The following is a 7,495-nucleotide window of genomic DNA, read 5'->3' on the forward strand; positions in this document are numbered from 1 at the left end:
TCAGGCCCCACAACTGACAGTAAATAAATAAATAAATAACTAGCATCAGGTGTTAACCCCATTGCAGATGGTGTGCTAGATGAACCTTTACTGCAATTGATCAGTCAGTATACCTGAAGGTAGTTGGTGAGCAGCTACTGGCCTGAATAATGACTTATTTCCCCTTGTTCAAGCAAGTTTGTAAAGACTAACTGCAAAAAGCAATTTGCTTTAACTTCACAGTGCCAACAGTATACCTTAATAGTTTTGCTTCAGGGCAGATTCAGTCTGTCTTTTGCTACAATAACATTGTTCATAGAAATCTTGATCACCCTGACATACCACAAAATATCTCATATGTATGTTAAACTTACAGATTTAAACTAATTGGGTCTGCTATGCAGGATGTAAGTAGTACTTTAAGTGTGGATAGGACAGGTGCAAAACTAGAGGATGGGAAATAAACACCTCAGAAATTCTGGACCCCCAGGGCTGGAAAGGTGGCTCAGTGGTAGAGCGCTTGCCTTGTATGCATGAGGCCCTCCATTCGATTTCTCAGCACCACATAAACAGGAAAAAAAAAAAGCCGGAAGTGGTGCTGTGGCTCAAGTGGTAGAGCGCTAGCCTTGAGCTGAAGAGCTGAGGGACAGCGCCCAGGCCCAGAGTTCAGGCCCCATGACTGGACCCCCCCCCCAAAAAAAAAAAAGAAAAGAGAAATTCTGTACCCCCTCATATTGAAGCTCTCTGGAAGGGAAAAGACAAGCACCTCTATATCGTGCAACTTACTGTAAAAGAAGAGTCCCAATACTTGGTGAACCTGTTTGAAGTATTGTGGCAATATATATTTACCTTGAAAAGCTGCCTATTTCAATTGAAGAAGTAAGAGAATAACCTATAGTAAGTCCAGATGGCAGTAGAATAGCCATATTAGGCCTTAAAATTCAACATAGACAATGAACTATAAATCTTTATATATATATATATATGTGTATATATATATATATATGTAGAGAGAGAGAGAGAGAGAGAGAGAGGGAGAGAGAGAGACAGAAAGACAGAGAGACAGAGAGAGTAATGATTCTGACTGTTGCCTTTGCCTTGCTTCAGAATGAGATGCACAATATAGATCTGTGATTAGAGCCACTATCTTCCTCTTTGGCAGGTATCTATTCTCTTGGAGCTTCTGACATGCTCCTGGGCACTGGTGGAGAGGATACAACCAGCAATTTATGTTTTATAGTATTGTATTAAGAAATCTAAAATCAATATCACTGTTGGAAATCAAGTTGTCAGAAGGACTTGTGCTATATGTGAACTTTAAAAGTAAATACCTGTCTTGTTTTGCAGGTTTTGTTTTTTTTTTTAGCTTCTTGAGGCTACTAGCTTTCCTTGGCTTGGTGCTGCATTAGTGCATTTTTTAAAGCCTACTATGTCCAAATCTACCTACCTACCTACCTATCTATCTATCTATCTATCTATCTATCTATCTATCTATCTATCTATCTATCTATCTATCTATCTATCTGTCTCTCTGTCTGTCTGTCTGTCTATCAATCTATGCACACACATACATATACCAGATCTCCCACTCTCATTCTTTTAAAGATATTTGTGATTACATATAGAGTCAACCTGGCTCAAGCCTATCTGGATAATCACATTCAATATAACCTGTAGTGTTTTCCATGTGTGGTAATCATCATAAGTAGTTTATATAAGGTCAAGGATACACGTTAAAGGGCCACCTCAACAGAGACTTGTATCTGTACATTATCTCATGAAATGCTAATTTGAGATAGTCTGGAAAGAACAAATTGATTTCCCAAGTTTCTAGCTTGACTCAAATTCTTCACAATGAAACTGCTGCATGATTCCTTTATCTTTGTGTATAGTCTTTTGCATAGTTCTTTACAATTGGTTGGCCAAGGAAGAAACAATCTTGAAGTTGGTTTACAGATTCATCTGAAAGTGAAAATCTGGAACACTACTGTTCTACTCAGGAGAAACTTTAAAGGATAGATGGATTGAAGATATTTCCAGAGGTTGGAACTTCAAATGGAACTTTTGGCTGCCTAGTATGTCTGGATCAAGAAAAGGACAAAATAATGTTATTCAGGGACAGTTTCTCACAGGGAGAATGGAACCAGTTAGTAACTAGGTAGTCTGGAGTAGACGTATATGTATGCTGTCCTCCAAAGGGCACACAATGTGGAAGATTTTTTTGTTCAGTATATATTCTACCTTTTACATTTCCATCCAGGGAGGGCTCTTCATAATCCAGCAGATAAAACAACGTGCTGTTTTGGTGTTGCCTCCCACACAGTGCTTCTTCACTAGGCTCTTGAACAAAGTAGCCAGTGATAAAACTAAAGTCCATCTATGAGTTTAACAGTGTGGCCTTTCTCTTGGTAGCACTATTTCTTTATGCCTAACCTACAGAAGACAACAACACAGGTTTCTCTGGGCTACTATTCCCTGGAGGAGACCAATTAGGAACCTGATGGACAGTTAATATGTTGCACCTGTTCCAGTCATCCTTCGTGGAATGGTCACATACTGCCTACTTTATTTAGAGTGCCGATAACACCATCGCCTCTGGAATCATGTAACATCCTGTATACCACTGTGGCAGCTCACATGATGTTGATCACAAACAAAGTGTTCATTTTATTGGAAATGGAGCTGAAACAGCTAGGCAATGGTCTCACTCTCTTTTTAAAATTTATTGTTTTTGTAAAGGTGATACACAGCTGGGTTACAGTGACATAAGTCACATAAAGAGTACATTTCTTTTTGAACAATGCCACCCTTTCCCAGTTTTTCCCTCCCATTCCCACCCACGAGTTGTATAGTTCATGTTTCACATAGAATCTAGTGAGTATCGCTGCTGCATTTGTTCACCTTTTGTCCCACCATTTCTGGTCCCCCCTTTACCCTCTCGAAGACAGATAAAGAACAAACAAGACAAAAGGAAAAGAAAAAAACGTCGACAAAGGAAAAAAAAAAACCTCTTGTTTCTGCTTCCTGGAGTTCATTTCGATAAATATTGTTTTATATGGTCAGATGCACATAGCTATTTTGCCTCTGTGATCCTCGCCTAGCAATGGTCTCACACTGCGAATGGTCTCATTTTTATCGAATTAACTGGGCTGTAATATCGTCATCATCTAGACTACGAGATATCCCTAATTAAATGGAAGATTGTAATTGAGAACTAACTTATAGGGCCAGATGGAGATGACACCTAGAAGGACTCAGTTATATCAGTAAATCACAGCATACAGAATGTGCTTTGAGTCAGAGATTATTTATGTTGTTGTCTTCTCTATAGCCACCATAGCCACAATCAAAGGGTCAACATAGCAGCAATTCTTTTTGGTATTATAGTAATAATTCACTGACAGAATAATTGTTCTCAGCCTGGCACTTTTATCTCTGCTGATTCTTTGATTTCCAGGCTGGTTATATCCCATCAGGAGATATATTAAGGTTGTATTGAGTTGGAAAATAAGGCTACCACTTGAGTATTTAGGAAGAAGTACCACTTTACTGACTGGAGTAATCGACTATAAGAGGTATTGAGGTGATGTTATACAAAGGGAAAACTATATCTGGAAAATTATAAAATGATACAAAGAAAAGAGAAAAATATTGAAGAATCACCTTTTTCATAAACATAAACATGCATCCTACCATAAATAATGCTCACCAGGTGATATTTTAGATGAGGACAAGTGAAATATGAAGTAGGTGACCAAGAATCCATAGGAGTTATGTATGGTGGTGAACTCCTTAAATCTCTACTGTTTGCAGGTATGCAGATTACAAGTTCTATGCCATCCTGGGTAAAGTTTTCAAGACTCTATCTCAAAAACAATGTATTTTAAAATCTGACAGCATAGCTGAAGTGGCGCTTGTCTAGCAAGCATAAAGTTCTGGGTTCAATCCTTACTACTGCCAAAAAAAAATTAAAAGGCCATAGATATTAAACCATGATATTTTGTGTAATTACACAAGTGAGTTGTAGAATGTTTGCACGTTTATTATACATGCTTGCTCTGATTTTTCTCCTTTTAAATATAAACATGTACAAGTGTTGCGTATCAGCTCTTGTACTTAACGTTTTAATTTAGTGTTGAGGTAACAGATATTCAGGAGTAATTAGTATTGACAGCAAGGATTACAATAAATACGGAGATTCTTTCCTTTCACAAGTGGAAACCTGGGATTTAATAGAAGATGCATGTGAAAACTGAGTTCCAAAGAGCAGACTTGCCAGTTATCAAATTATTGTTCTCAGTTCCAAATACACTCAGCCTTGTGGTCCTAGAGTTGGATCTTACCACCCTTTCTACCTCAATGAATAGTGTGGTGTTAAGTTTGCCACCAGGTGGCGCTCTAACCACTGCCATGAGGAAGAGGCTTCACCTCCTAGACTTTCTTTTTACTTTTTTTCTTTCTTTCTTTTTCAATGAAGAGTCTGGCCTCCAGGAAGTGCTGGCCACATACAGCTCCCTAACTCCCAAGGGATTTCAGAGGCACCACTGAAGAGAGCACATTTGGCTGGCATCCTATCTTGCTTCCCAATCTGCCTCCCAAGTGCTCTAGTAAATTGTCCCAAGCTGTTTTCATAGACAGCACAGCTGGCGGCTTCCCAATGGATTTAATCACTGCCCCAGCTGAGTGCAATGGGTAAGATAAAGATATAAAATAAATTTTGATGCAAAAGGAAGAGACAAAATTGCCCATCACTGGTCACTTATGCAGAAAATTCTAAGATATTCTCTCCTCTCTCTCTCTCTCTCTCTCTCTCTCTGTACATATATATATATATGTATGTATATGCACACACATATATATTATAGTGAGATAAATGAGGCAAAAAATACAAGGTACATATGTACTTTATTCACATGTTGTGTCAAGAACTAGATTTTAAGAATACAATCTCCTTAAAACATTAAATTGGGTTAAAATATTAAATAGGGTAAATATGACCAAGTTTGCAGAAAGACAAGTCTCCTTGGATTATCTTAAACTCCTATGTTTGATAGTGGATACCTCGAGATAGCAAAGAGCTGACCATTCTTTTAAGTGCCTCAGTTTCAGGGATGATTATACATTTTATAAATTTGAAAGATGAAATAGTATCTTTCAACTTGTCAAGAGGAAAGCTTACTTATTGCTGGGTACTCCCAAGCTGTGTTGAAAGCACTGCACAGATGTTACCTATAGGGGCTCATGGCATTTCACATGGGGGAAATGACTACATATGTGGGCAGGTCCATGTTGCTTGCTATGTCATGAGTAATCAGAAGCTTCAGCTCTGACCCTACAGTCCCATGTCTTCTACTAGCATCCATAAAATTATAATAAATTCACAATGTTCAATACTGGGTTAAGATCAAATTTAAGACAATAGATAATTGTACAATGAAAACTATAAAACATTACTGAGAGATCTGCAAAGCAACCAAAATAAATGGAAATTTATATGATAATCATGAATTGGAAGATGACATATTATTCAGATAGCCATTCTTATCTATAGCATATTATACTGATAGTTTTCATTTAATTTCTTTAAAAAAAAAATGTTGGTCTTGAGGCTTGAACTCAGGGCCTGGGCACGGTTCCTGGTTTTTGTGGTCAAGACTAACACCTTACCACTTAAGCCATAGAACCACTTCTGGTTTGTTTTTTAGAAGTTAATTGGATATTAATGTTTCAAAGACTTTCCTGCCCAGGATGTGTTTGAACTGTAATCAGTTCTCAGCCTCCTGAGTAGCTAGGATTACAACATTAGACACTTGCATTTGGCCCATTTTAGTTCTTAACCATGAAGACATCTTTGGGAAACAGTGATTTATGCCTGTAATCATAGCTGCTCAGGAGGCTGAGATCTGAGGACCTCAGTTCAAACCCAGCCTGGGCAGGAAAGTCTGTGAGACTCTTTTTCTCCCCATTAACCCCCAAAATGTTGGGAAATGGAGGAGTAGCTCAAGTGGTAGAGCTCCAGTCTTGAATGAAAAACTACAGGGGCAGTGCCTAGTCACTTAGTTGGTCTCAGTGCTAGCACAACACAACACACACACACACACACACACACACACAAAGACAGAGGTGGTGGGTACGGAATAAAAATGTTGCTAGGAATATGAAATGGCATTAACTGATTTGGAAGACAGATCAAAAACTTCTTAGAAAGTTGTAAAAGTTAAAGTTATGAACAGTGATTCTATTCTGATATGAGAGTGAACATATATACATCTGCATGTGTGTGTGTATATATATATATATATATATGTATATGTGTGTGTCCATTCAAGTTTTTACTAGCCTTGTAGTAGGAAGACCCCTACTCAGGCAGGCAAGCCCACCTAGTCAGAGTGACAGAGCCCACCTCAACAAAGTTGTTAAGAAAGAAGCAACTTTATTGAGACGGTTCCTCCACTGACCGGCCAGGGCCGCAGCACAGGCCCGGGAACTGATACTACCACCCCGAGGGGCCCCCATTCTTTGGTTTTTAAAGGCAAAATCCATGAGGTGGAGCCTGGTCACTCGCAGGTGACTAATGGGATCGTAACACATACAAAGGATTGTACAGTCATACCAGACCATACACAGATGGCCAATAGGCGGAGTTTACCAGAAGCATGTGCAAAAGGCAGGGTTTACTGTAAGCATGTGGTATTGCCAATTGGAGCCAGATTACAACCTGTTTTATGGGTCAGTCTATAAGTGAACAATCAAGGGTGGGTTAGGTTGTTAAGGGGAAGGGGACCAGATGCATTTTTTTCATTCCTGGAACTAGGGTCATCAAGTCTTAAATCCCTAAAACAAAGGCAAAGGTCAAAATGGAATCATACCAGCTTGGGCCCCCATCTCAGGGTCCACTTCAGCCTCAAGATGGAAATGACTCAAATGCCCATTAACATGTAAATGAATGAATTAATGTGGTGGATTTATATAGTCAAATACTGCTTACCAATCAAAAGCATGGATTCTGAGTTTCTGTAATTATCAGGGTGACTCTCAAGTCATTTATGCTGAGTGAAGAAGTCCCATGAAAAGAAATCCCTGTCCTATGGTTCTATTCATTCCAGAGGTTTGAAGATTTTTGTTTTGTTTTGAGTTGATTTCTGCTTACGTATGTAAGAACTTAGAAACAACCACTTCAGGTTCTACAATGAGAAAACAAACGGAGACAGACTGAAATCCAACCATTTTTCCTAAGTCTGTCAGACAATCCACGTCATAGGGTAAGCCATCACCAGGTAGTCTGGTGAGAGGTTAACCTCGAAAGCTGACATCAAAATCAGTTTGCTTCGAGTAGAGCTGCTGGGATTTAGAACTTCGAAGAAAATTGATGGTCCCTGTGGTGAATTTTTTAGAGGGGAAATGTGGACTGATAAGAGAGGCAAGCCCGGGGCTGGGAAGGTGGCTCAGTAGTAGAGCGCTTGCCTTGCATGCCTGGGGCCCTGGGTTTGATTCCTCAGCACCACATAAGCAAAAA

This window comes from Dipodomys spectabilis, unplaced genomic scaffold (genome assembly GCF_019054845.1).
Source record: "Dipodomys spectabilis isolate Male_0828 unplaced genomic scaffold, ASM1905484v1 ptg000187l, whole genome shotgun sequence".
NCBI classification, from domain to species: Eukaryota; Metazoa; Chordata; class Mammalia; order Rodentia; family Heteromyidae; genus Dipodomys; species Dipodomys spectabilis.